The sequence below is a fragment of the Aulostomus chinensis genome, chromosome 19 (assembly GCF_037954235.1).
Source record: "Aulostomus chinensis isolate RoL2024-O1b breed Wild chromosome 19, RoL_Achi_v1.0, whole genome shotgun sequence".
NCBI classification, from domain to species: domain Eukaryota; kingdom Metazoa; phylum Chordata; class Actinopteri; order Syngnathiformes; family Aulostomidae; genus Aulostomus; species Aulostomus chinensis.
The window spans coordinates 20131303-20151589 of NC_141338.1; the positions used below are offsets into that span (position 1 = coordinate 20131303).

The 20287-nt window shown below is 45.2% G+C and overlaps 1 pseudogene across 1 annotated transcript; it reads left to right on the forward strand.

The window, feature by feature from the left end:
* Positions 1–4172: 4172 nt before the first annotated feature.
* Positions 4173–14105, forward strand: LOC147244329 (WD repeat-containing protein 19 pseudogene; annotated as a pseudogene). The gene is made up of 3 exons (XR_015110419.1): positions 4173–10528; positions 11687–11768; positions 13915–14105. The product of XR_015110419.1 is annotated as a WD repeat-containing protein 19 pseudogene (transcript).
* The last annotated feature ends 6182 nt before the right edge of the window (positions 14106–20287 follow it).

The window sequence follows — 20287 nt, forward strand, 5'->3', positions numbered from 1 at the left end:
GACCCAGGAGCGGAAACAGTCAGGGTAACAAAGGTTTTATTTACAACGTGAGAAGTGAATTTAAAAAAAACGTTTCCAACGAAAAAAGGCTACACAGGAGGACGAAGACGTGCAGGGCGGTGAGGGCTTTGGGAGGCACTGGAAAATAAGACCGGAGAGACAAGGGTTACACAAAAAAGCCACTGAAGTTAGCGTGGAGCTCTTGAATAATAACGTAGCACGATGTGGGAGCCAAGCAGGCTCGAGTCTGGTGTCGAGGCATGTCAGCGCAGGACTTCAAAAGGCTTGCAGTGACGAGGGACGCAGGTGAAGCCAATAACTCCTAAACGCCGTTGGGGGAGGGGAGTGAGCAGAAGGCAAAAGAAAAGTTAGCACACAACAAAGAACAAAACAGGAAACCAGGCAGACAAAATAAAAGCACCAGAAATGGAACCATGACAATATCAGAACATGAGGTTAATTAGGCCCCTCCTTCCTATTTCATGGCATTGACAACATGGAAATTGTTTAATTTCTTTCCATCTTCATCATTCAGAAAGGGAAGTGGTGGCATGTCACTAAAATGTATGCCAATTGTCTCCCAGATATCCAGTGCAGCAACACTGGATGAACTCCACGCAGTGATTGACAGATACTCAAGTCTGTAGCAGACTGCTGGCTGTCTTCGGTACCCAAATGCTGTGGGGGACAAGACGATAATCATGAAAGACTTTGTGCAGTGGTGCTTCATTTACTGCTACCATTTCTCCACACAAAGGCTAACAGCTTGATGTGATATTATATATTGCATGCTACATATTTGGTAGGTTCAAGGATGGGCTTGCAACACTGAATGTGATTCATGCTTTGGAGCAGCATGCATCCATCTTCAAGAAGTGTATGTGCTCTGGCGTGGAACAAGGGACATCCACAACACTGGAACGTCTTTTTGAAGTTCAACTCAGTGATCGAGGCACCACAGGACGGCAAGAGGAGACCAGGGTGCTGGCACTCTGGAGAGACGATCTCCTCGATACAGGTTTATGAAAATAGCATGTCATACAGTTTGGCCTTAATTTCTTACACTTAATAAACAGCTTTAATTCTATAACAGGTTCGATAATTAAAAAGAACTTTTTTTTTTCTTTCAGATGAACAAACAGGACTTGCCCTCTCTGACATCCTGATGTTTGCCACAGGAGTCAGTTCTCTGCCCCCCTCTGGATTCAAGCCGAGACCAAAACTTGCGTTTCAGAGGGAGTTTTCGCTTCCCGTGCAGCAGAACCTGTGCAAACACAATGGGAATTCCACTGTCAGTGACTTATGAAGACTTTAAAAGGGACATGGACTTTGGAATCAAAAACTGGACTGGGTGTTGCCTCAGTCTCAAATGGCTGCAGTTCCTCCGGGGAAACTGGAAACCCACAGTCACTTCCACCAAACCTGGAGTCAAAATGAAGTCTTGGTGTCAGTTGCTTGTGAATCTCTTGTGTTGAATTCAGTCTTGTATCATGTTATCTAAGAGGGAGGGAGGATTGTTCCCATCTTTTGATGATGATCATTGTTGTTACTTGTTATACTGTCATGTCAGGAATGAACCGAATGTTAACACTGAAAACTAACCTGTGAGGTAGGTCGTACATGACCTCTGGTTGACCAGATGGACAACGAGACTGGCTAACAGGTCTGATTGTATGAGGGTTCCATTTTACTCTGCAGTCGTCAAGGTCACGTTGAAGCACATCCATAAACGCAAATGGCAGCAGGCACGTGTGCTCATGACCACCATTGAAGAGATTCCTCTCCCTCAGATCGTTCAGAAGGTCCATCCAAAACTGAGACCTGAAAACACAAACTGGAATGAGGGTAATGCATTTATTTAGTGTCTGAAGAATTTGACTTTCAAGTGATAAAGATTTGTCTGTAAAAAGATTTCCTTTTCTGGTTGAAATACTGTATGACCACCAGCTTTCAATTCTCTGGTTTGCTGTTGACGAGCCATACAGAAGACTTGCAGCCCCAGCATAGTCGTCATTGTGAGATGATCTTAAGGATTGCCACCATTGTGCCATTTTCAGTACCACGGTCCGTTCGAAGTCGCATTGGAATGATTCCACATTCTGACAAACAGTTCCGATAATTCTGGGCAATGACCCCTGGGTCACTGTTGCTTGCTCCACATCTCAACCACAGCACTTTCCGAGAGTATCCATCTATGCAGCCACTTCATCCAAAACCATAGGGCTTTAATTTGTCATACCCATCCACATGCCAGACATGGTTTGGTCCATCAGAACTGTACACTCTTTTTACACATTTTCTACTTGCACGGAGTTGAATTCCTTGTGGGTCAAGTTCTCTCATCAGGACCATGACGTCATCCCTAATTTTCTACCCTATGGCAGCGAAAGGCTCGAGCTGCACCTCAATGACAGAGCTGACAAAGATTTGGCAAACGATATTAAAAACTGTTTATGTATTACATAACACAGGCTGTTAAAAGTCTCATTTACATGAATGCATTTTGAATTGTGGCACGAAGTCTATCAATGTTATAGATATGACATCAGTATTTTATTTAAATCTCCATTCTGCATGATTAAAATTCCACTTACTGCCTGCATCCTCTGCCAAAAATAGCAAATTAGAGCCACAGACAACTTGAAGAGTTGCCAGATCGTGTCCACAGAAAGGACAAAACATAGTAGCCTGGAAACAGAAAACATATCAGTACAATGAGAACACTATTATAATGTTACTGTGATGAGTATTTATTTATTCTCTTGCTCTTGATACAGCGACACAAACACTGGAGATCATTTCTCACCACTTGTACGTGAACCGCTGACAGTAACAAGCATAGCACGTAATGTGCAGCGTTGAAAGGTGATGGAGAAGCGATTGGTGGAAAATACAATCAAACAAAAATCACATGACCGTGCAGTGTCTTGCTGCTGTACTTCAAAACCAAGCGCCAGTCAGCTGTTTGGTCTCCTCTCCTACAAGGTGTCTGCATTGAGCTGTTGTGCTGAGAGCGCCCCCTGCAGGTTTGGTGGACTTCCGTTGTGGCGACTGGCTTTGCAGCGTTTTTATATCGGAGCTGATTTCTCGGTTTGCACCGTGTTGGGCTTTGGATCGTTTCTCTCTTTGCAGCGCTAAAGGTGATGATGCATCTGTTTTCGTTTCTTGCGTCACGTTTTTTTATTTGCACCGCGTTCATCTTTTACACATTTCGTTTACACTTGTGTTTGTGTTTGTGTTTTTGCAGCATTTCTTAACTTGTGCTGTTTTCTCGTTGCACCTAGGAGATTCTAGGAGGACCGTGACTGACCAGGACTGATGTCAAAAAAGACACATCTGTTTCTATGTCCATTGTAAAAGACTGCAGTGCAAGCAAAAACTGCATTACATTATTGCATGTACTGCACTTTGATTAAAACAATGTATTTTTATGAGTTAAACAAGCTCATGCATAGGTTTACATACGTATGACCAAGCTTAAGAGCCCCGAAACTACAGCCCAGACAGTCACCTTATGTAGTATAAACTCACATCATACATGTTACAAATTGCACAGCTGGGTCTCTTAACATAGAAGGTACTAGCAGCAATGTGGAGCTGGCCGTCCACGTCAAGCAAGGCCATCAGTGAGAATGGCGTGTGAATGAAAGCAGGAACACTGCTGGTAGGGCCGTGGGAGACTGATGGCCATTACCCAGGCTCCCATAGTGAGCCGACCCACAACCTGGGTTAGCGTAGCTGCTCATCCCCCGGTAGCTCCCGAGCAGCCGTGAAAGCAGGCCGGCTGGGGGACTGCATGCATCGCTGGTGTCCTGATGATGTGCAGTGCCACGTTTTAGGGGGTTGGGTCAGAGAAGAGAGAGCTTTGAAGATGACAGTCTGGGATAAGAGTACTTTTGAAATGAGAGACTGATGTGATTTAACTGTTATCCTCTATGAAATCCTCAGATCATCACAGATTTTGTCATTAGGGGCTCTGAGACCACAGACACATTGGCTGTGACGTCACAATGACAGAAATGCCCCTGTAGACCAAAGATAGTGATGTAGTTGCGATGTCAGTGATGTCACTGAAATGATCAGTGAAACTACTTCAACACTGAACACCACGCTCACTAATATATGAAAGAAATCATACCAGTTTACAACAGATCATTTTTTTTACTGCAGCTGATAATCAAGCCCTCTGGTTCAGTCCAACAGCCATGAAGAGACGAAGCAATTTAAAGTCAAGTGAGAGAAATACTCAGCCGGTAAATTCAGCTAAGAAACTGAAGAACACCGAGGACTTTGGGGCAACGTCCATCAGTTGCCCGAACTCAAAATACACAGCTGTACTGTTAAAGGGAAAAGTGCAGCTGCGCCAGGAAGAGACAAAGGGGGTGAAGTCGTTTCCAGCTGATAAAAGCCAGGGTCGGATTCTTTGCCATGCCCTCACCACTGACTTCTTCCACTATGGCACTGATTCAGGTCATGTGGTATGCGTTTCGTTGAAGGATGGGAAGACCGTGAGCAGCTTCACCCACACAGTGGGTGTGAGGGAAGTCTTCCCTGCTCAACGTGGGAAACACTTGGTCTTCGCTGATGAAAAGAAGAGCGGCTACCTGCTCTCCACCTCAACAGAATCCGACTCCTGCTTAGAGCTTCCTGATTTCTCTCCCACCATCACTGGTGTGCTTTGGGACAGCTGGCACCCTGAAAGAGGAGTGTTTGCAGCATATGACCATGAAAAGGTCTACGTGTACGCTCTGCATAAACTCACTATTTATGGATCGTGGGTGTCCTTGGTGGGGAGTGAGTGCCTCCACCCTTCAAAGAAGCCCATGTCGTTGGAGAATGGCGTCCTGACTTGTCAGCTGGCGAGTGGCCAGACCAGCAAGCTGACTCTCAGCACACACTCCTATCTGAAGCAGGCAGGAAGCTCATCGTCAAAGCTAAGCAAGCAACTCACACGGGCAGTGATGCTCAACAGGCTTGATGAAGGCTTGGATCTGGTCAGGACCCACACCAAGGAAAGACTCCTGAAAAAATTAGGCAAAGCCTGTCTGATCCACATGGAGGTTGAGCTGGCCATTCAGGTTTACCAATTGAGCCAAAATGTCAGCATGGTCAGCTCACTGGAGGCCATCAGGGGTATAAAGGAGACCAAATTACTAGCCGGCCATTTGGCCGTGTTCCTGGGTGAATACAACCTGGCCCAGGACCACTACTTATCCTCCAGCTGTCCAGTTGCTGCCCTGGAAATGAGGAGAGACCTGTCACACTGGGAAAAGGCTCTGAAGTTAGCCAAGGACTTAGCAGAAGACCAGATTCCCTACATTTCCAAGGAATATGCTGCTCATTTGGAGCAAACTGGTGACTTTCTGAAGGCTCTGGCTCACTACAAAAATGGTCTGACCCATAATAATCAAGAGCATAATGAGGCCTGCCAAGCCGGAGTAGCCAGGATGTTAATTACGGTGGGTGACATCAGAGGAGGAGTCGCCAAGGCAATTCAACACCCAAGCAGAGTCCTCAAGCAGGAATGTGGAGCTCTTTTAGAGAGCGTGAGACAGTTGTCCCAAGCTGCTCAGCTCTATGAAATGGGCCAGTACTATGATCAGGCTGCATTGGTCTACATGCAATGCAAGGACTGGGCAAAGGTGGGAGAGCTGCTCCCACATGTCTCCTCTCTCAGGACCCACCAGCGATACGCCAAGGCCATGGAAGCCAATGGCAAGTACAAGGTGGCAGCGCAAGCCTACAAACGTGCTGAAGACTGGGATAATTTGACACGTATCCTGCTGGACCACCTGAACAATCCCGAAGCTGCAGTTCACGTTGTCAGACAGACCAAGAGCAAAGAGGGAGCAAAGATGGTTGCCAGAGTTTTTCTCCTGCTGAAGAACTATGATTCAGCAATCCGGATTCTGGTTCTGTGTCAGTGCAATGATGAAGCTTTCAAACTGGCACAGCAGCACAGACAAGTGGAGGTCTTCGCAGAAATCATCGGTGCTGAAGCTACCCAGGACGATTACGGAAATATTGCTCGATACTTTGAGGCCGAGAAGAATCACCTGCAGGCTGGCTACTACTTTCATCTGGGTGAGCAGTACAGAGGAGCCCTGGAGAACCTCCTGATGTGTGACTCTACTGAGGACGGCTTGGCTGTTGACATGGCCATTGAGGTGGTATGTCAGGCTAAGGACATCTGTCTGACCGATCAGCTGATAGACTACCTGACCGGCAAGACTGACAGTAAACCCAAGGATCCTGTCCATCTGTTCCGTCTGTACATGGCACTACAGCGGCACACAGAGGCTGCTCACGTCGCCAACAGCATTGCCAGTGAACAGCTGTGTTCAGGGAACTACCGTGTTTCCCATGATTTGCTGTTCAAAATGTACAGAGAGCTGCTGGACCATAAGACGGACATTTCTACTGAAATGTCAACCAACCTGATGCTGCTGCACTCCTACCTCCTGGCCAAAATCCATGTCAAAAGAGGAGACCACCTTAAAGCAGCACATTTACTCTCTCGCGTTAGCGAAAACATCCGTATGTTTCCTGCTCATGTTGTGCCCATTCTGACATCTGCAGTCATTGAATGTCAGCGAGCTGGGCTGAGGAACTCAGCCTTCAACCACGCTGTCACGCTAATGAGGCCAGAATACCGAAAGCAGATACAGCAAAAATACAAGAGGAAGATTGAGGATATTGTACGACATCCACACAAGTCAGAAGTGGTGGATGACATGACTCCATGTCCTGTCTGTGGCTCCCTGCTCCCACAGAACGAACTCTTGTGCACCTCCTGCAAGAGCAACCTGCCCTACTGCATTGCTACAGGGCAGCATATGCTGAGAGAGGACTGGTCTGTGTGTCCTCATTGTGACTTTCCAGCTCTTCACTCCCAGTTTCTCCTTTTGCTGAAGACGGAGAAAGCATGCCCGATGTGTTGTCAGACTCTTGGTGCAGATGAGGTGAAGAAGATCTCAGACTGCTCCAAGTATCTGGCGACTGTGAACCTGAATCGCAGAACAACGGCGTCCCCCTGAGAATGTAGACTTACCAGCACTTTAGGAGGCACTCCTGTTTAAGACCTTATAAACATGGTCCAGGGGATCTGCTGAAGTTCAAAAGGAGCATCTTAATGGGGTAGAATTGGCTTGGCATGGTTGGTGGTTCCAGATGGTGTGGATGAGTGAGTACACCATCATCTGTATCTGTATGTGTGTCTGTACCACCACCATAATGATCCCAGTCTGTACCCGCACTCAGAGGGGGCAGGGTTTAATTGAGAAGTGGGTGTGGGTCAACATGGAGGAGTTTATTTGATGAATTGGACTTCATTCATCTGGGATTGCTGTCAGAAACATTACATTCTGTATCACTCACTGTCCAGAGCATTAAAGTGTTGAAAATTAAATGAAAACCAAATCAACTGAGAGAGAATGTGTTTGTGCAGGTGCATGCATAGGACAGAAATAAAAACTGGTTTCTGTATTTTTTTATCCAAATCTACTGCCTTATTTCTTTATTCTATTATTCCTTCTCATTTACTGGTTTTATAGTGTATATCATTGTTACGTCACGTAATTTTGTGCTTTAGTAACAACAAGTTCATGTTAATGCCAACAAAGCCACAGGTACTGAACTGAATGGTCTTAACAAGAGCAAATGTCCAGTGAGCAGCAGTTCTCTTTGCTGATGGTTTCATTATTTCTGGAAGGAAAGCCCTCTCTTTTTGTGCATCTACCTTGGAGGAATTGGGGAAACTTTGGAATTACAAGTTGCATCGACGATCATTTAGTTTGGCTTTGGTGCTTTGAAGGTAAAAGACTGGAAGCCAGTTACTGTTTTTGTAGCAATGTGTATCTTCTTCCTCTACCCAGAAGTCACTCAAGTGTCAGAGAGACGTTGCCAAAGGCCGCCTGCACGTGGCGTCGTGAGGAGACTGGAGCACCCTGAGGGCTGCCCAGCAGGGCTCAAAGTCTCATCTCTTGACTGCTGGATAAGCTGTGAATCCAAATACTGGACACTGAAAATAAGAACAGGAATTAGGGCCTGAGCCTGAAGGTACTTCAGGCAAAGATTATGTTTGCTCGGCAGAGCAACACATTAACAGCACAAAAAACACACACTAATCAGTGGACAAAACTGTCAAAATGAGGACTTTTTTTACTCCCTGAACCAGCCCAGGAAAAATATCTGGGTAGGCCCTCCAGGTGTGTGGCCGAAGGCGAACACGGCCGTGACCATCTCTCTCTTTCTCTCTCGCTCAACTCGCAGCGCTGTCGCGTGTCTGTGTGTGTGAGAGAGAGTGACAGGCTGGCCAGCCAGGTGCAGCCACACATGTTGCTTGCTTGCTTTGTGAAATTATGTAGGCTGCTTGTACTACCTAGCTAGCTGGAAATTATATAGGCATTAAAAAAAAAAAAAAAAACACCCGACGGCTGATCCGGCCCAGGGAGGGTTCGGCCGTTCGGGAAACGTCCCAAATTTATCCAGTGGCCAGCCCGTCCCTGAGATCAGCACTGGTGTGATTATCTGCGGCCTGTGGCCTTGTGCCTGCTAGGGTTTGGGGTTGTTTGTGGTGGGATGATGAGGGAGACCCAATTGCAGACAGTGTTGAGCTGCACAAAAGAGGTTTATTGAAACTGAGGCTGGAGACTTGACTTGACGTGAGGGCTGACAACGTGACTGGATACTGACGACAGGACTGGAGACTTACAACAAAACAACAAGGCAACACATGAACTAAGAGAACATCACGAAATGCAATGGAACCCAGACGAACAGGGGAAAACACAGGGGTTAAATACATGAGGGAACAAGGCGCAGGTGTGGCAATCAACAAGGTGAGACACATAAGGTAATCACAAGAGGGAGGTCAGGAAGACAGGACATGACTCCAAAATAAAACAGGAAGCACGAGACAGGGATCGTGACAGTAACACACCAGTGCTGATATTCAGCATACTCCCTCTCATGTGATATTGCTTAATTAACTGATGATCTGATAAAAGCGTTCTGTGGAAATACAACTAGATGTTCAGCTTCAGTTCCACATGTTAGGAGGAGGTGGAGGGTGTGGTTGTGGCGGTGAGTCGGTTCATGGACAGACTGATGGAAACCAACTGAGTCGAGAAGAGAGAGAAATGCAGCACCAGACTGTCGTTATCAACATCCTCATGAACATTGAAGTCACCTACAATCAGGACTTGATCTGATTTAGAACTAAACTGATAGAAACTCTGAGAATTCAGATCAGAATTCAGAGTCAGGACCAGGAGGACAGGACACAATGATAAATAAGAGTGGCTGTAGAGTTTTCCAGGTTGGAGGAGACAAACTGAGAATCAGGCTTTCAAATGAATTGAAATTTGAAACTGAAGTGGTTGGGGGACAGACACAATATTTATAGAGTTTTGGGTGGGGAACTGCCCCCTAGTGGACATGCAGAGAAGTGTGTAAGGTGGCAGCTCTGCCTCCTGGTCTGAACTCTGGGTTGTCGGGGTTTTGGTTCTATTGTATACCGGGCCATATTTCTAGAGATGAGAGCAGCACTGCCCAACATGGGATAAATGCCGTCTCACCTAATTAGACCAGGTCTCCCCCAGAAAGTTTTCCAATTATCAATGAAGCCCACCTGGTTTGAATACACTTGACTATGGTTGCTGGTGTCGCTAATTTCCCGTTTCTCAGAATGGAACTTCCAATTTCTAGAGTTGTTTTCTCGGCGGGTGTGTCGGCGAGTGTGGTGAACCTGTTAGAGATGTGAAGCGGTGGTTGGTCACTGACAGCAGGCTTCTGCTTTGGACTATGTTTCGTTCAGACAGTCACCCAGCCGCCCTGGGGATGGAGGCCCCAGCTGCTCGAGAGCTGCCGGGGGCCCACTAGTCAGGACTAAGCTAGGAGCTAAGCTAAGGCGGTCCACACCAGCTAACGGGGGCTGGCTAGCTCTAGTTGCTAATTGTTTGGATCCATCAGTGTGGAGCAGGTGCCAAGCCTCGCCTCCAACGCTACAAACAAACTACATTTACCACACTTACCAGTATCACTAAAGGTGGCAGAGGAGTCGCTAAACATGTGGCACACTGAGCAGGAGAGAGGAGAGCGAGAAGAAGAGGCCATCGTTAGCTTGGAGTGGAGAGTTTACAAGGCAGACAGACTGTCGCTACAAGAGAGATGGTCTTTTCTCCTTTGGCTGAATAAAGCAATCAGGTATGGAGTTTTGGCAGGTAATTGGTCAACAAAGTAAGGAAGCAGCAGGGATGATCACACTTTGGCCAGCGCAACAAAGCAAGGCACGACGTTCAGCAACCACAGCAACAGGAGGTGAGGTCACACGCTCGCCACAACCCAGGCAGAGGAAAGCAGAGTGATGGTCTTCCATTGTTGGGGGGCTGCACTCAGCGCATTGACACGATTGGAGAAGTTGGTCTGACATTTAAAATCCATGTGAACGCGTTAGTCCTACTAAAGTTGCTCTATTTGACGTCGGGCTAGCATCGCTATCATGAGATTTTGGGATCGATTCATTCAGGTATGTTCATGCTTCAGTTGGCGCCACTTCGGCCAAGGTGTGTTCCGTAGGTTCCGCTGCAGTCGTTGATCCAGAAATCGAAATCCCATTCTGGACGAGGAGAATGGACAGGATTGTCAAGCTTTAGTCAAAATGATTTGAAGCTCAGCAGGGATGGCGCCTGCTCCCTTGTTTGGTACCTGAAGCAACAGGCGAGCCAGAGGACAGTTTGATTTACACGAGCTGTCAACTGGGCCGACTGACACTTCCTGATTCTTGCACACTGGGACAACCACAGTCGTCCAGTTAAAAGGCCTCATCGAGATATAACTACCGCTCGATTGCAACACGTTCGTCACTCTCCAGACACTTTATGTGACAACAACAACAACAAGCTCATTCTTGTCCTGTCAGAAATAAAAATGTTTGCTGATTTGTAGAGAGTTCTGATGCATTTAGAGAAAAAAATTCCACGACTTCTTCACTTTTTTACACCTTTAATGAAAGTTTTCATGACCATGAAAAAGAAATCATACATTCACCTCAAATGAACAAGCTACAACGTGAAATGCAGCATCAACATTTATTAATAAAATGAATGTCAACAAAAAAGGTTTTTCTGCTGAACCTTATATGTACCAGTATGTAGACATTTATGAAGGAAATTTACATGACTGTCCCAAAAAGTATATATTTATTCATTCTTATTCCATGAGACCATGAGAAATGAATCAGCCCAAACTCATTCATTTACAACACACGGGAGAGAAGAGAGCTTTCAGCTCCCTTGGGTGGCTCCCTTAAGCGTCTTCAGTAAAATTAAAATAAAATTAATAAATTGATATGAATATGAAAATGACATACAGACAGAAATTACTATATTGCATTTTCAGAATCTGTGGAAATATTAGTAATACCATAACCTTATATTATATGCTTTATAGTTTACATGTCTCTGTATTTTCTGAAAATAGAATCATCCATACAAAGCCTCCTCTTTGGTTTGTGCATTTTTCATTTTAGCTCATATCAAGATCATACATGACTCGTGCAGCCTCACCCCCTGGCTCTTAGGAACAGTCTCAACACTCACGGTCATATATTCTCTCTCTCTCTCTCTCTCTCTCTTCTCTCCCACACACACACACACACACACACACACACACACACACACACAAGCTGCTCAGAAGGTGCCCGACAGTGGAGACACAACAGAACAGACTCAGAATGGAGAGAGACACTCTAAAAACTCTCATAATATGTAAGTAAACTGGTGATCGTTCTTTATTTCTTAACTTGTTTCTCTCAGGTCAATGTCCAGCTCAAGTTGGATTATGGTGACTGTGTCTGTCATAAACATTCAGAGACAACCACCTTATGAATGGTCGCGTACATTTGATGCATATTCAGGCTTTGTTGTACAAAGACTGTATAATGGAAGCTGCACTTCTGGACAAAAAGAAGTTTAACTCCACTGAAGTTGACGTGAGGGTGAAGGTAACTTCCTGTTCACTCAGGAGCTGAGTTTCAAATGATTCACTATTCAAATTGTAACCTTTTTATAGGGGCAGTCAGCTACATTGACAGTTACACAGTAATGTTTGAAATAATCAGAAAAGTGACCTCCTCTGTTCAAGAACGACAACAATGTTGAGGCATTATTCCTGTCAAATATTTGGCTTCTTAGTTAGTAACGTAACCACCACTTGGCATCTACTGAAAAGAACAGTATGAACATCCAGTGTAATGTTACACTAAACTCAAAAAGAGAGGGAGAGTGAGTTCAAACGTTGTTCAAGTACAAACATGAGTAGAGGGAGTGAAACACTCAAGTTAGCGCCAGCTTCCACGTCACTGCGTATTCTTAACTGTGTGTGAATGTCACCACAGTGTTGTCACAAAATGCTGGTAACTTTTGATAGAAATGTCCATACCAAGAGATTTACTATTTGAATCAATTTTCTGTCACAGACTAATGTGGGTTAGAAGGATGAAGCAACGCTCTCTTTGGTGCACCAGTCCTACAAAGACGGGAAACCTTGAATGAATGCATGCACTGTATCTGTGCTCACTTCCTGTTGGCTAAACCACAACTGCAGTGTGAGGTCCAACCCCAGAAAATGAATGTGTGTCGTATGTGTCACATCACATGTTGTAGTAATTCAAGCGGTTGAAAGTATAAGCTGCCAAAACACCAATATCAGTCTTCACTCTTTACAACGACGCTCCACTCAAAAGTGTAGTTCCTTTTCAAGCACTCAGACACACACCAGTTATACGGTGCAAAGAAATGCAAGAATGCAAAAGGCCACCCACAAGTAAAGGAATATGAAAACCCTCTTGTAATCTACCCTCTTCCCTATGTGAGAACCTAACAAAGGATTTTTTCAAATATCTTTTAAATGTGAAACCTGAATGACTTGCTGATTTAGTATGACCAGAGGTACGTGGGTACTTGTGTGTGGTAGCTATCGTTGGAATTCTTGCACCAAAGGAGTGACTTTGTGTCTTTGGATTACCATCATTGTATTTCTAACTGGTCATCATCTTGACTCCTGATGGAACTTGATACTCCTCTTCAGTTATTCTTGCCCTGAATCTAGTGAAGTTCTATTAGTTTGCTGGTTCTATCTCTAGCCTGATGCAGTGCCACTGTGGTAAATGGGAGCAATGCTCTGCAAATTTACTGTCCATTTCCTTCCCTAAAATGTGCAAAATGAACATGTTGTCTTGACGAAGACTTGAATCACGTGAATGACACCGTGATTAGTATCATGTTTACTAAGGCAGTAAATGGAGGTAAAAAAAAGTAGGGTCATTTTTGAGATATGGCAATTTGCATCCATTGGAGTTGCCCTCTGCTGGCCATTAAAAAAAAATGCAGGCCTGGGGAACTTCTGAGATGGCTTCACTCGTCAGACCTAAAAGGCTGGTCTCGAGCTTTGGTACAGTCTGTGCACACACATTCCATAATAACATCTCAAACCCTTTTAGAAAGGACTGGTTGTACTTTGGGTGCAGTTTTAATTGTTCAAATCGACAGTTTATCAAGTTAAATGCTCACCTTTTAATGCTAAAGCAAACCAGTAAAACAAAAGGAGACACCAACAGAAATGATAAAAGACTGACAAATCGGTACCCATCAAACTGGAAATATCTTTGACCAAATAAATATTTCCAGCTCATCCTTTAATCCTTATGAATATTTTTACCAAATTTGAAGAAATGACATCTGGGCAGATGAAAAAATGGGCCACCAAAAAACATGAGGTCTCCATCAACAGGTCAGATGGAAAAAAGTGATCAGAGCAACAGCAGAATGTGACAGCTGTCTTCCGTTTTGCGCTGAAACACATCATTTCTGGAATACACTTAAAATACTGACCAGCAACATCCTTTGTCTTCAGTTGCAGGTCTATTATTGTCTTCTGCGGAAACAGGAACGATGAAAACACTGACATTTCCTACATCCTCCTCGTCTACAGCAGGGCTGCCTGCCATCAACTCCACTTCCACAGAATCAACCCCTGCAGTCACAACCTCCACCACCGTAACCACAGCCAGGACTGAGGAGGGTACGACTGAATCAACCACCAAAACCACACCTTCAACCACCATAGCCACAGCCAGGACTGAGGAGGGTACAACTGAATCAACCACCAAAATCGCACCTTCAACCACCATAACCACAGCCAGGACTGAGGCGGGTACAACTGAATCAACCACCAAAACCACACCTTCAACCACCATAACCACAGCCAGGACTGAGGAGGGTACGACTGAATCAACCACCAAAACCACACCTTCAACCACCATAACCACAGCCAGGACTGAGGAGGGTACGACTGAATCAACCACCAAAACCACACCTTCAACCACCATAACCACAGCCAGGACTGAGGAGGGTACGACTGAATCAACCACCAAAACCGCACCTTCAACCACCATAACCACAGCCAGGACTGAGGAGGGTACAACTGAATCAACCACCAAAACCACACCTTCAACCACCATAACCACAGCCAGGACTGAGGAGGGTACAACTGAATCAACCACCAAAACCACACCTTCAACCACCATAACCACAGCCAGGACTGAGGAGGGTACGACTGAATCAACCACCAAAATCTCACCTTCAACCACCATAACCACAGCCAGGACTGAGGAGAGTACGACTGAATCAACCTCCAAAACCGCATCTTCAACCACCATAGCCACAGCCAGGACTGAGGAGAGTACGACTGAATCAACCTCCAAAACCGCATCTTCAACCACCATAGCCACAGCCAGGACTGAGGAGAGTACGACTGAATCAACCTCCAAAACCGCATCTTCAACCACCATAACCACGGCCAAGACTGAGGAGGGTACGACTGAATCAACCCCTGCAGTCACAACCTCAACAACAGCCAGGACTGAGGCCCACAGTACCAATGCACCAGAAACTACAACTCCACTACAAACTAAACATACCTCTCCTCAGAGCCCAAGTTCTACCACAGGCACTCACTCAGAAACATCCCATACGACACTAGTTCAGGAGGTGGACAAGGCCAAGGGTCTGAGTTCAGGTACGCAACACCAAAATCCTTCTTTTCTTGGCAAAATATATTGGAACATGTCTTTTATGTTATGCGCTGCCGCTCTGGACAATCCATGATGCCAACAGGCACTCCACTCTTTGTCAAGTTAGCAATGAATGCTGATTAGCCAGAAATGAGAGGCTACTTTTGTATGTTTTTTTGGGACCTACGGGGTGCTGGAGGCAATCCCAGACGATATTGGGTGAAAGGCGGGTTCCACACCGTGGATAGTGAAAATATGGAGGGTGTAGATTTAGTCGAGGAGCCAGTGGGCAGCCCTCTCTCTCGTAGACATGCGCACACAGAAAGTGAGAAGTACTAACTAGTATTCAACTCGTCTTACTCACACATATATGAACAATTCAATAATATATATGTAATATCTCAGGCTGGCCACTGGCCAGCATGTTAGTGAGAGATGTCAACTGACACAAACCTAAAGTAAAGGTGGTCCCTGCAGTCTGGTTCAACTGAGGTTAGCTAGGTCCAGCTCAGCTTCCATCCTTCTTCTTTATGTGGTCCTGATGCCAGTAGGCGTATATAAGCTTTTCTCACACAGACATGTTGCTGTGCAAGGAAGGAGAAAGCACTCAGCCTTGTTTCTGTATCTAAAACTCCAATGAGTCTATTCTCTGTGACAAATGTGTCCAGCTGCTGGAACATGTGCTCAGCTGTGGTTCTGGTCTCCAGTGACTGACAGAACAGAAAGTTCTCTTTAGCTGCACCAGGATCGTCATACCTGAAGTATACGAGCAGATCAGACAGATCTGCAACATCTGGGGCCTCATCCAGCTGGGAAGCGACATAGCTCCTTTTAATGTGCTCGGTCAGAGTCTCATCATTCCATCGTCCTCTGTGCACTGTGAAAAAGTGTCATTTGAGAGTGGCACCAAGTTTGACTGACTGGCAGCCTTCTCTGACATGATGTGTATCATCTCTTTGCTCTTTGACTAATGGCGGACACGGCTCCATGCCGAGAGTGTGCTGCTTGCAGGCTTTTGCTATGCAGAGGCTGGCACAGTCCGAGGCTTCCAGTGCTTTAGCTTCTGGTGTAGCACGTGTTTGAGTTTTGGACCCGGACTGCTTTAGTGCATTACTTTTTCCTCAAAAAACAGCAGATTATGTTTCAGGCCTATGTGTTTGGGTGTTTTGGTTTGGTTCTGACTGAGGTTGAGGTTTCATGGATTCACTGCTGAGAACTTCACCCCATACACACACTGGGGCCTCGGCTTGTCTTCAGTCCAGCTCCAGATGTGCGATAACTGGAGTCACAGCTCGGCAGCAGAAGGTGCTATGGATGCTTTGACTGTGCTGCTTGAATAGCCAGTAGCATAATGTGAATGAATATGTATGTAGCAGCCTGACACAAAAACTGAGATGGATCCAGTACCCGCAAAAACCCACCTGCATACCCGCCATCTTCCTCTGTCGTCGTACTTCTTATCACTTCATCGCTTCCACAGATTCAAACGTATTTGGTTCACAGCAGCAACTGGGGGATTATTCCTGGGAGCAGTCAGGTCTTGCCAGGCTGGTGTAACCACACAAAACTGTCTCTGCTACGCGGATTTGAACTCACTTTTGTGTTGGACTCAGAAACATGTGTTTCAGTATAATGTCACATAACCTGTAATCACACCGCTCCTGTCATACCTTGTGACAAACACCCAGCAATGTTAGCAAGGAAAGTGGTTGAATGCTACAGTGGTTGGCTAAAGGCAAGGCAATTTTATTGGTAGAGCCCGTTTCCACCACCAGTTTGTCTCCAGGCTTCATGGCATCATAACAACATCCTCTGTCCTCAGACCCTCACATCAACTGAGGAGAAACTCCATTGAAAACCCTTTGAACAGGGAAAAATCTGAGAAACCTCAGGGTGAGCAACAGAGGAGGATCCCTCACCAGGAGGGACAGACGTGCAGGAGATGTTGTTACAGACAAGAAAAGAGTTTACAATACAAAATGTGAGAAACATGGAAATGTTAATAACAGTTGAAGAAGGAAGCGAATTGGTTCTCAAATATGTCATCTTGCCCTCAAATTTGGCCCGATGTCCCTTGGATTTCTATTCCTAACACATTTGGGACAAATGTCCAAAAAAAATTTGTGCATGCTGTAATAAGTTTGGTTCAGGGTTGTAACAACTGAGATTTGAGACCTTTCAGTAAAAACCACAATGAAAATCTGTGTATGGGTGTAGGCCTAGACTGAGCCACCGCCCTGCTTTCTATCATTTATTGCCTTGTGATGTGCCAGTTGGAATAAACTACAAAAGCATAGTTAAATATATTGTAAAAACATATTGACAATAAATTAAAACCACATTGACTCACAAATAGCCACAAATCAAGGGAAGCAGCAGAGCACCAGTGGTCATGCCTCCCTGGCGAGAGGGTCTAGACGTCAGGTACTCACCGTGTGAACATTAACATCATCAGCCAGAGGTTCCTGTCCTTTGTTAACCTGACCTGCTTTCTTATGGAAATCCACACATTCCCAGCTTGTCATTTATTGAGTCCACAAACGCCACTCTTTACACACCTGCAACAAAATGCTTGGAGTTGGACAAGGAATCATGGAACTGATGAAACAGTGTAGATGCAACTGAGAAGCTGGGCAATGCAGTCGACAGGTGGCATCATTCTGATCCTGCTCTGTCAGCTGAAAAAACGATGCATGTCTATCAATGGAAAACAGACATCACAAGTGAGTGAAGGTCTGTTCAAATCCCACCTCAGTTCACTCCTCTTAGTGCTGTTCACATTATGATCAAGCCTCATTCTATCGGGATAAGAAACGTGGTGAAGTGCACCAGTTGTTAGGTGTCCAAGCAGATTAGCCGTGCTAGCTAAATTAGCTGAATGTCAGGATGACTTATGATAAATATTATTTAACTACAACGAATGACTGAACTTGTGACTGCCATTTAGACGTGCATTTGCAGGGTTCCCCTACCACCCTTCTGTCCACAAGAAAAAGCTGCTGTATTACGTGGGGAATAGGGAATACGAAAGCCATCAAGTCACTTCCTGCTGTATGTAGTCACCTTGACAAGTTGACTGAAGAGAAGTTAAGGTATGAAAACCTAATAAAATATTATAAAATGGTATTAAAATTCATAGTTATTTCCATGAAATATGCAAAAAAAAAGCACTTTAAAAAAAAATTAGAACCCAACTATGAGTGAAGTGAGACTTCAAAACTCCAGTGACCTCAGCACATTTCATGCTAGCACTTTGAGGGGAGATTTATCATCAATAATCAGATACTTTTAATATAAAAAAAAAGATCAGGGTTATGAAAATGTTGTCAAATGTTTTCAAAGCACTGTACTGCATTTTGTATATTAATGGTTAGCGTGTCCTAACAGTGAAGATAACCACTTGGATCATTGAATTGGACATTTCTATGACACTGTTAGCACGCTAACTAGCCTCATTAAGGTCTTCGAGTCGTACTGCTGATATCTTCATAGGCCTCCCACTGATTCCTCCTGACCTGCTTCAGCCACAAAAACAATACTCACTGGTTGCTTTCCATTTAGTATTGCATGGTTTTCAATATCAAATGGACTTTAAATTCCCACACCCTGAATGAGGAAATAATCTTCACATCATTGATAAAATCACGGTCACGCGTGATCGTAACGCTGTCATCTCTTAGAACGGTGAGTGAGTGCTTTGGTTCCACTCTTGTGAATTGACTCCTCCAGACTCCTCACTGAGAGATCCCGTGCTGGAGCCGGGGCTCGAACCACTGCACCACCAGGATTAGTATTAGTATTAGTATTGTTTTTAGTCTTTGTAGCATTAGTATCGTTATTAGTTTATCACTTAGCACGCGAGGCTAAGTGATAAACTAATAACAATGTGTAAATTCTCCGTGCTCATGAGGCATAAAGAGGTTTTTTTTGAGGAGGGAAATCGTCACTGGTGTCTTTGTCCCCCCCCCACACACACACACAGTTGCTCTGAACCAGCAGTCCCGATTTGCTCTACAATACAAGGAAGTCACTGAGGCCTGAGTCCAAATACAGATAAAGAAATGGTGTCCTGGCTCATCCCTGTTGAACTCTGTCCCACGTACAGGAGCAATAAAGGGAAGTTATTTCCTGCCATGATCACTTACTCTTGATTCCCGTGGGACTCTCAGTTCTCCAGGACGCTACAGACCACTGTTTCTTGTTCAAAATCATACCACGCCAAAAAAAAAGGGCCACTGTGTGACTCAAAGCTCTTGAATTTAATTAATTCTGGAAATCCAAAACTGTCCTACACTCATGATGATGATTTCAGGACTGATCATCAACAGTCACAGCCCACAGCACCAGCGTCTTTGTTGCTTGGAGATAGTTCACAGGTGAGGGTCCCGAGGAGCTGGGTGTTGATTGCTCCCACATAAGCAGAGACCTTTATCCTGTCTGATATTCACTGGTTCTCATCTGGTGATTACACTCATGTTTGTCAAGACTGGTCATAAACTGTGTGTGATGCAACTGTATTTATACACTGGCCAAGGCAGACGCGGGTCCCCTCTGAGCCTGGATCTGCTCCACCTTCCTGCCTGGTGAAGGAAGGTTTCCGTCTCTGCTGTCTCAGGTGTGTTTGTTCATGGAGGATTGTTGGGTGGAGGTTCATAGAAAGAGGGAGGTTCTAGACCTGCTCTACTAGGACAGAGCAGCAGGACATTCACATTGAAGTGGACCTTCGGGTTATAAAATGCCATCACTTTATCATTTTTTGCTGTTTGACGTTTGGGTGAAATTTCATAATTATCAGAACAGGGATTTGACCGCATGACCGAAGGTATTTGTGTAGTCATAGAGACTCTGACCTTCACCTCCCAAAATCTCACGCCATCCTCATGTGTAACTGAACATTCTTGTTCTCTCCTGCTCAGTTTCATTAAAGTATCATTATCCCCTCTCATGCCACGAGAGCGGGACAGATAAGAGCCCGACCTCAAGCAGGGGTTTTGCTGCAGCTCTGACAAGGTTGTTACTATCATACAAATGATCAAAGGTCAGTTTTATCGACAAACAAATGGTGGTGAGGTCATGGTACAGTGTGAGATAAAGTAGCCATCAAGTCTCAGGGCCCTGTTTCAAGCCTGGAGCAACCTGCCGCTCCGTCGAGCTCAAGCGTCAAGTTTCAAGCCAGCACAAATGACATGATCACGCCAGGCGCCGTTGCCCCTC